This window comes from Bombyx mori, chromosome 11 (genome assembly GCF_030269925.1).
Source record: "Bombyx mori chromosome 11, ASM3026992v2".
NCBI classification, from domain to species: Eukaryota; Metazoa; Arthropoda; class Insecta; order Lepidoptera; family Bombycidae; genus Bombyx; species Bombyx mori.
The window spans coordinates 4,404,320-4,413,323 of record NC_085117.1 but is presented as its reverse complement, the minus strand read 5'-3'; the positions used below and the strand labels follow the sequence as shown (position 1 = coordinate 4,413,323).

At 42.6% G+C, this 9,004-nt stretch overlaps 1 long non-coding RNA gene across 1 annotated transcript; it reads right to left on the bottom strand.

Moving 5' to 3' along the window:
• Nucleotides 1-480: 480 nt before the first annotated feature.
• Nucleotides 481-8,671, bottom strand: LOC134199652 (uncharacterized). The gene is made up of 3 exons (XR_009974224.1): nt 8,591-8,671; nt 2,393-3,202; nt 481-2,112 (listed from the first exon to the last, which is right to left on the bottom strand). It is a non-coding gene; the product is annotated as an uncharacterized LOC134199652 (long non-coding RNA).
• Between the last annotated feature and the right edge of the window lie 333 nt (nt 8,672-9,004).

Sequence of the window (9,004 nt, the reverse complement as noted above, 5' to 3'; positions counted from 1 at the left end):
TTTATCATGAAAAAATCATAATAAGTCATTTTATGAGCATGTCTGTAAATATTCCAAGCTGTTTAAAAAAGTCTGTACATTGGCCAAGTCATTGCACTTAGGCAATCTTATAAAAAATGCGCCTGACAAAATTAAAATGACTTGGAATATCATTAATAGGGAGACTGGGAATGTCAGAAACAGCAATGCTGAATTAACTTTGACAATCAATGATAGAATAATAACTTCTCATCAAGAAGTGGCCAGTGCCTTTGAGCGCTACTTTGCTGATATCCCAGCTTCTATTACAAAATCTTTAATTTCATCTCCTACCGTCGCCGAATCATTACTGCAAGATCATGTTGATAAATGCAATGTTAACTTTAAGTTCACGAATATTGATATAGAGGACATAATTGATAATTTAAAGCTCATTAATATTAAGAAAACTGGTGATTTATAGGGGGAATAACAATTACAGTCATAAAATCCATTATTGATATACTTTTGTTTAAATCTGGTAGTACTTTTGACCCCTCTAACTTTAGACCCATTTCAGTACAATTTTACTCAATGTAGGTAACATTGAGTAAAATTTTTGAAAAAATTATTTTGGAACAACTTTCGAACCATTTCAATTCCAATAACCTGCTTCATAAAAAAAAAATATGGATTCACTAGAAGTCATTCAACTACTGATGCAAGTGTAGATCTTATTAAAAATATTCTTCAGGCTTGAGAGGAACCGCATAATGCCCTTGGGGTATTCTGCGATTTATCTAAAGCTTTTGATTTTGTTGAACATAATACATTATTGAGGAAATTACACCACTATGGTATTAGGGGCGTTTCATTAGAACTTATTAAATCTTATTTATTCGGAAGAATACAAAAGGTAGACTTTAAAGGAAAGAGATCTTCCGGTGTCTTACTTAATATGGGTGTTCCTCAGGGTTCCATATTGGGTCAATTCCTATTTCTGGTGTATATCAATGATTTACCAAAGTTTATTGAAACCCGTCACGAGGTCGTATTATTCGCTGACGATACATCCTTATGGTTTAAAATTAAACGACAATTGGAAGATTATGACGATGTGAATGATGCTATCTCGCGCGTGGTACATTTGTTTAGTGTTAATAATCTGTTATTAAATAACAAAAAAAATGTATAAAATTTACCACACCTAATGTTAGACAAGTAGACTAATATTACTGTAAGTGGAGAGACACTGGAGCTTGTGGATTCGACAGTTTTTCTTGGTATAACAGTTGATTCCAAGCTGCAGTGGGGTCCTCACATATGCAAGTTAGCGAATAGACTTGGTTCTGCAGCGTTTGCGGTAAAAGAAATACGAACGTATACTAATGAAGATACGGCACATCTGGTTTATTTCAGTTATTTTCATAGGTAGTTTTCCAATTACAGAGCATAATGCGACTCATTGACTACCTTTGTGTTGTCCTACGGCATTTTGCTATGGGGCAATGCTGCCGATATCGAAATGATTTTCATCCTGCAGAAGAGGGCTATTCGTGCTATATATAAAATGCGCCCGAGGGAATCCTTGAGGGACAAGCTTAAGGAAATCAAAATTCTAACTTTAGCGTTCCAATACAGTTTTGAAAAATTGTTAAAATAGTTAGCTATGGCTTGTGGTTCGTCACAAATTTGTTGCCTACTTTAATCGTGCTAATAAAGTTTTTTGGCTTATAATTTTTAGACTGGTTTATTAGTTGCCAAGTGGTTTTTGATTTATTAACAGTTATTTATATTAAATGAATTTTGTGCTTTCTGTGTAAGTTTTATGATTTTCTTTAATCTTTTAGAGTATTGCTTTAGATAATTTTTGTTTATTAAAGAAGGGTTATGCCTATACAACCAAACAAGTTTTCTTTTCTTTTTTATACATTGTTTTATACCACGTGATATCCACTTAGCCTTTTTGAGTAATCGAATAAATATTCGTTTTCCGGAAAACAAAGGTCATAAAAAAGTTTGAAAATCTCAAGAAAATTATCATGTGGGTGATTTTCACAAAAATTGACCTCGTGACGATCAGGAAATATAATTTTGGGATTAAATGAAATTGTTTAAATTTAATCTGGTATCAAAGAATATGTAATTAACTAGCTAAATGAGTCTTCTATTATCAAAGGTGGCAATCTGTGCATTTGGACAAAAATTTTTTATTGATATGTCAATACAGATTGATTTGAATATAATCGTCTCCTTCAAAGAATACGGTTCAAAACCTGCATTAAATAAAGGTTAATAGTTAACCTGTTATTTATCTAAGATGTCGTTCCGAAGAGTTTTGTGACTGCCGATGGAATACAAAGTCAATAATTCGTTTTTCTGATTTACCAATCATTGTCCAAAAGTCAGATTGCCGCCTTTAATAATAGTCGACTCAAATATGCTATTTAAATTAAAATTTAAACATAAATATGAGAAATATTCAAGTTTTTCGGTCATATTATGTTGACGGAAAGTGTTCCTGTACGTCGCACAATATAATCAGAAATAAAACAACCAGGTATTGAAATAAAATCAACTTATATTAGCAAAAGGATATGGTTAAAATGTTTCCAAAAATAAGAAAAACTTAGCATAATTCTATCGCAATAATAAATAATTAGCCAAATAGTTTCATTTTCGTCACTTCTTAGACACATCGCCCTAGGAAAGTTGTTTACTAATGATACGTGTTACAAATTCAAAAATCAAGCAAAGTGAGGAATTTCGGCAATAACAAAATTCTAATAGTTTCAAAATTTAATACTATAAAGAAATTGTTCAGGCCAGGCCTTTCAATTATTTTAGAGCAATGTCAAGGATGCTAGCCTTCTAAGGCGCTAAGTATCACAGCTTAATAAGTTAATGTATTTCGCTATCATTCGTTCATTCACTACCCGCTCTTCAAGCACGCTGTACATCTCCATTAAAATATATCCTCAATCTACTTTGGCTTAACAACTCTATTCCACAGGCTTGGAAAACACAGTGTGTTATTCCAATACTCAAACCAGACAAGGCACCAGAACTTGCTAGCTCATATAGACCGATTTCCTTATCTTCATGTCTTGGTAAAAATTTTGAAACAATGTTAAAAGTCCGTCTTGACTGGTATGTTGAAGCTAATCACATCATTCCCAATGTCCAATATGGCTTTAGGCGAGGGCGAAGCTGTGCTGATAGTTTTATCTCTTTAATATCTGACCTGAAACATGGGAAGGAAAAAAATTTACATACTGTTTGTATATTCCTTGATGTTCAAGGTGCCTTTGACAGTATAGATCCTGGTATACTTGTGAAAGTTATGTCAGGGCTAGGAATACCCGGACAACTCTGCAAATGGATATATAACTTCTTGAATGAAAGGACAGTGTATGTAAAATACAATAATATGCTATATGGTCCAAAATCTGCCTCGAAAGGAACAATGCAAGGTGCTACCTTATCTCCGTTATTGTATAATATATACACTAGTGAAATCTGCAACTTTATAGATAATGTAAATAATAATGTAAATATACTACAATTTGCTGATGACATCGTTTTGTATAGTAGCGACTATAATTTACAAGTAGCAATAGACAGTATTAATGTAGCTTTATCCCAATTGTTCTCGTGCTGGAGTCATGGTCCAGACGGCTGGCCGATCTTTCGGCTGGTCGTAGGACCGTCGAGGCGATTCGCCCAGTTCTTGTGAATTGGGTGAATCGTGACAGAGGACGCCTCACTTTCCGGCTCACGCAGGTGCTCACTGGGCATGGTTGCTTCGGTGAGTTCCTGCACCGGATCGGAGCCGAGCCGACGGCAGAGTGCCACCATTGTGGTTGCGACTTGGACACGGCGGAGCACACGCTCGTCGCTTGCCCCGCATGGGAGGGGTGGCGCCGTGTCCTCGTCGCAAAAATAGGAAACGACTTGTCGTTGCCGGGTGTTGTGGCATCGATACTCGGCGACGCCGAGTCGTGCAAGGCGATGTTCGACTTCTGCGAGTGCACCATCTCGCAGAAGGAGGCGGCGGGGCGCGTGAGAGACGCGCAAGGCCGCCGCCATCGAACGGGAGCCAGGGAGGCGGATCTCGCCCAAGCCCTGGCCCTCTAAGTGTTTCGGGTCCCTCTAAGTGTTCATATGTCGGTCTGGGGACCGGCGAAGGGGGCCTAAGAAGACGACGTGCAAGCTGCTCTGCACGCGTTTTACGCAAGAGCATCTGGGTGATGGAAGGCCGGCTATCCTCGACCCACGCTGGTTCTGACCCAGCGGGGTATTCCGTAGGATAACCCATTCTAACCGGCGCCATCTAGGCGGGCTCCGGATAGCCTGCCGACCGAGAGGGCTGGTGGTCGTGGCGCCGACGACCGCTGGTCCGGCGTCCCGAGGGGGAGGGTGATGGGAGAGATGTGCTCCGCACTAAACGCTTCACTTTCCCCCCTTTGCCTTTTCATGGGTTCTGTCTCATGCGAGGTTCGGACGCGGGTTTTTGAGCGACAGGAGGTTTTAGTCAGTTCGACTCCGACATGCCCCGCCTTCCATCCCCAGGGGAGGGCGGAATTCCGGCGATTACCTCCTGACCAAAAAAAAAAATCCCAATTGTTCTATTATTACAACGACATTCTACATTTAAAAATTAATCCATCCAAGAGCAATGTAATGATATTCAGCAAGGATACACCAACCTATAATGTCATTTATAATGGTGAAATTATAAACAAGGTTACCAGTAAAAATTTTTTGCGAATAATAATAGATCAGAAATTAACTTTTGAATCACATATTAATCATATTTCCAAAAATGCTTTAAGAGGTCTTAATGTTATGAAATGTCTTGCTGGAGTATCATGGGGTGCAGATCCCAAAATACTGTCTTTAATATACAAATCGATTGTCAGGAGCCATTTTGATTATAGCTCTCTAGCTTATTTGAATAGCCCACATGCAAGTAAACTTGATATATTACAGAACAGAGCTTTGAGAATAATATCCGGTGCAATGTGCTCAACTCCCATAAGGGCCATGGAAGTTGAGATAAAAGTTATGCCATTAATCTTGAGACGTCTCTTACTTGCGCACAGATACTGTCTCAAATTACTATTATAGCAACCCTAACGCCTGCCGCGTCGGCAGCCGCGTCTGATCGCGCGCCGCGACCAATCAGGGACTCTCGTTGTCGGTTCCCGGCGCGATTCAAAGAGTAGCGACCGAGTGGCTTTCCTTTTGGCAAGCCGCGCGTGCGCCTTTACTGGCGCCGACAGTTCACCCGCAACCACCGAAGCATACACACGAGAATACGTCCGCACCTCGCTCGCTACCATTCCTTTTCGAACTTGTTTGTGGGACCCTCTGGAGTATTCATACCCAGTGCTCCAGCTGGACAACACAAAACTGGCGCCTCAACGTGGTAAGGAAAATCTAGCGGTGAGTCGACGAATCGTATCGGTTTTGCAAATAAAATTGTGAACTCATGATCATGGTGAACACTCGAAGTGATAACCGTGCTAGCCGAAATCGCAGGGATGATGATGCAACGGACCCGTCGTCTGTCCGCGTCCCGCGATCGGTCTCCCCGAGCGCGTCCGCCGCCCAAGAAAATGGCGCCGGCGACGCCTCGCGCATAATCTACGAGTCCTTTCGAGAAGCATCTACGAGCGCGTCTCCCGCCTGCGAAATCGGCGCTGCTGACGCCTCGCGCTCCAATCACCACAACCGATCCGGCGACAGCCACGTGGCCCCCGCCGAAGCCACCTTCTCCAGCGAGCACGTGTCAACAATAGTAGAGGCACTACAGCGGAGCCAAACAGAGGTTTTGAAATCATTATTTGAAACGATACGGCACAACACATCAAAACCAGTGCCCGCATCACATGCACACGCGAACTTCGCCCGATGTACCGCGCGCTTTAGTGGGACTGCAGGTGAGTCGCTTGATGCCTTCCTGGATGCGGCTGAGGCGTATCGCGACTGCTCCGACAACTCGGATGAGAACGCCGTCCGGGGATTGTCCATGATGTTGTGCGGCGACGCTGCCGTCTGGTGGCTGGGTGTGAAGTCCTCTATATCTTCGTGGTGCGATGCCGTCTCAGCCTTACGAGATGCTTTCGGTGATCGCAGACCTCCACACTGTATATACGTTCAACTATTCAAACGAGGTCAACAAAACGACGAAAGAACGGACCGTTTCATCGCTGCGACGCGTGCTCTTCTCGCGAAGCTACCTGCCGGCGACCTAAGCGAGAAAGTCCAGCTGGACATGATCTACGGACTCCTCAGCCGCCGCGTACGGGAGAGACTTCGCCGCGACGAAGTAAGTTCATTCGACGTGCTCCTGCAAAGAGCGCGCCAAATTGAAGACGCGACGGACAAACTTCGCTACGAGCACGATGCCTCAAGACCGACGGGAGAATTAGCAAGAAAACCATACGAGTCGACGACCGGCACCGGACGCACCCGCCCTCTGCCAGCAGTAGCAGCGCGCACGGCCGCGTGCGTTCCGAGCGGCGCCGCCCCCGGCCACGAGCCCGCGACGCAGCCGCCGCTTGTTCCCGGAACGCCGCGTGTATTTGACTCCGTCGAAAGGAAGCGAAGCCCGAAATGTTCGTATTGCCATTTCTTCGGTCACGAGAAGAACCAGTGTCGTAAGTTAGATTCAAAACAAGGTGATCAATCTCATACTAACTTACTTAAAAATAAAACTCACTCAAAATCTAGTGAAAGTGAAATTAAAAGTGATCAGTCATTTTATTGTGTCGATTCAAAAGTGTGTTTTAAATTTGAAAACGACAAATCAGTAAAAGACCGTATTCATAGTTCTAATTTAGTGCATGAAACTTGTATACCTATTTTGCCAAATAGTGATGCATGCACTGATACCTACACACAGTATAAACAGCGGCGAATTCCACAAAATTATAATTTTGCTGCCCATAATTCAAATCGTTCGCGGTTTAAGGTTACTGAAACAGTGATAATGCCGATCGACCTCGTATTGATCGCCCAGGTTCTTCTCGAGAAAAGAACCACAATATCACTGCATGCAACACGAAATGCATAACTGTAATCGATCGAGTGACGATCGCAAAAATAATAATAGTCCGAGCGAAAACATTACTCATGTTAACCCTTCAGCCGCCACAACTGAAAATGTTAACTCTTTGGTTGTCGAACCTAAAAATGATAATTTTTTTTTAAACAAAAGTAGTCATTTGGATATGTTTTCTGGCGTCGACGGACATCTTTGCCGCAATGCCAATACAAACGGGCAATGTCAAACATTAACCTGCGCGGTCGCAGAGGATTCAAATTTTGTTCATCAAAGATGTCCGGGCGACAGTAAGATTTGTATACCATTATTTGAAAATTATTGTGATAAAAACGGGATAAACCCGAATTTTCCGAAATATGGGAATAAGCGTGATGTAATGGAATTTGATTGTTTTTATGGTTGCGGCGGAGATGACGATCTTATGGGACCCCCTATTGGTCGTGACGTACGGCCGATTTTTAACATAAATATACTGGGTTTTGACGGCACCGCTTTAATAGACACAGCTGCAAAACACTGCATCGCGGGTCATACGCTATACGCTCTCCTCCAGCAGAACAACCATCCTCTCCGCGTTTCCTCTCAACGAGTCAGACTTGCCGACGGTGTGGTAGGTACGCATTATGGACGTTTTTACCACCACACTCGATGTACGCCTAGAGACGACAATTATTTCCACTCCATTCCTCATATTTCCTGAATCCACCAATAATGAAACGTTATTAGGAATAGATTTTATTACCGCAGCTGGAGTAGTAATCGACTTCAAAGAAGAGGTTTGGTTCTTCAGTGATGATGCGATGGTAAAATATAATCTGTGTTTCGAACCTAAGTCGCGCAAAGTTTCCTGCGCTGCTACAGACATCCTTAGGGATGACGAAGGTACTCACCTTACGCCAGCTGAGCGGCAAACGCTCGCTAACGTACTGGACAGGCACGCACACATCTTCAGAGCAGGGGGAGGTCCAACACCGTTTGCTGAGCATCGCATCGAAACAGGTGAGCATGCACCAATTTCAGTACCTCCTTACTGTTTGAATCCTTCGAAGAAACCGCCTGATATTATATTAGGGAAATACCATACCCAAGACCTTACCTGTTACCACGGTAACAAAGACTCCTTACCCAAACCTGTGATTCCTAAGAGGAAACGTGGACGCCCAGTTAAAGCTGTTAATGTCCTAGTCCAGGAGCGAGGGCGTTCTCCAGGACTAGAGGGGGAGTATATAGCAACCCTAACGCCTGCCGCGTCGGCAGCCGCGTCTGATCGCGCGCCGCGACCAATCAGGGACTCTCGTTGTCGGTTCCCGGCGCGATTCAAAGAGTAGCGACCGAGTGGCTTTCCTTTTGGCAAGCCGCGCGTGCGCCTTTACTGGCGCCGACAGTTCACCCGCAACCACCGAAGCATACACACAAGAATACGTCCGCACCTCGCTCGCTACCATTCCTTTTCGAACTTGTTTGTGGGACCCTCTGGAGTATTCATACCCAGTGCTCCAGCTGGACAACACAAAACTATCTTCTAATAATAAGCAAATAGTTCAAAAAATTGCACCATACCTAGACATCACTCCTCCTTCATTATTAACTGGAATAACCCCTAACAAATATACACCACCTTTGTCCATAATATATCTGGAAATAGATAATAAGTATAAAAAGATCAGTAAACAGTCCCTTTGGCCATGTTACTCTAATAGTTATCACTCCATTTCATATCCAGTAAATATAATCCCAAGTACAATTAATAGCAATTCTGATATGATTCAGTTCTTGTCACAAAATACATATTACACTATATATACTGATGGCAGCAAAGGGAATAATTATGTGCATGCAGCATTTTATGATTCAAAGGCTAGGTTTTCTCAAAGCTTTGTTTTGAATGAATCTTGTTCCATTTTTACTGCAGAGGCTTATGCTGTTTATCAAGCCTTACTGCGAATTACTGTGGTTAATAGCTGTAAAAACTTT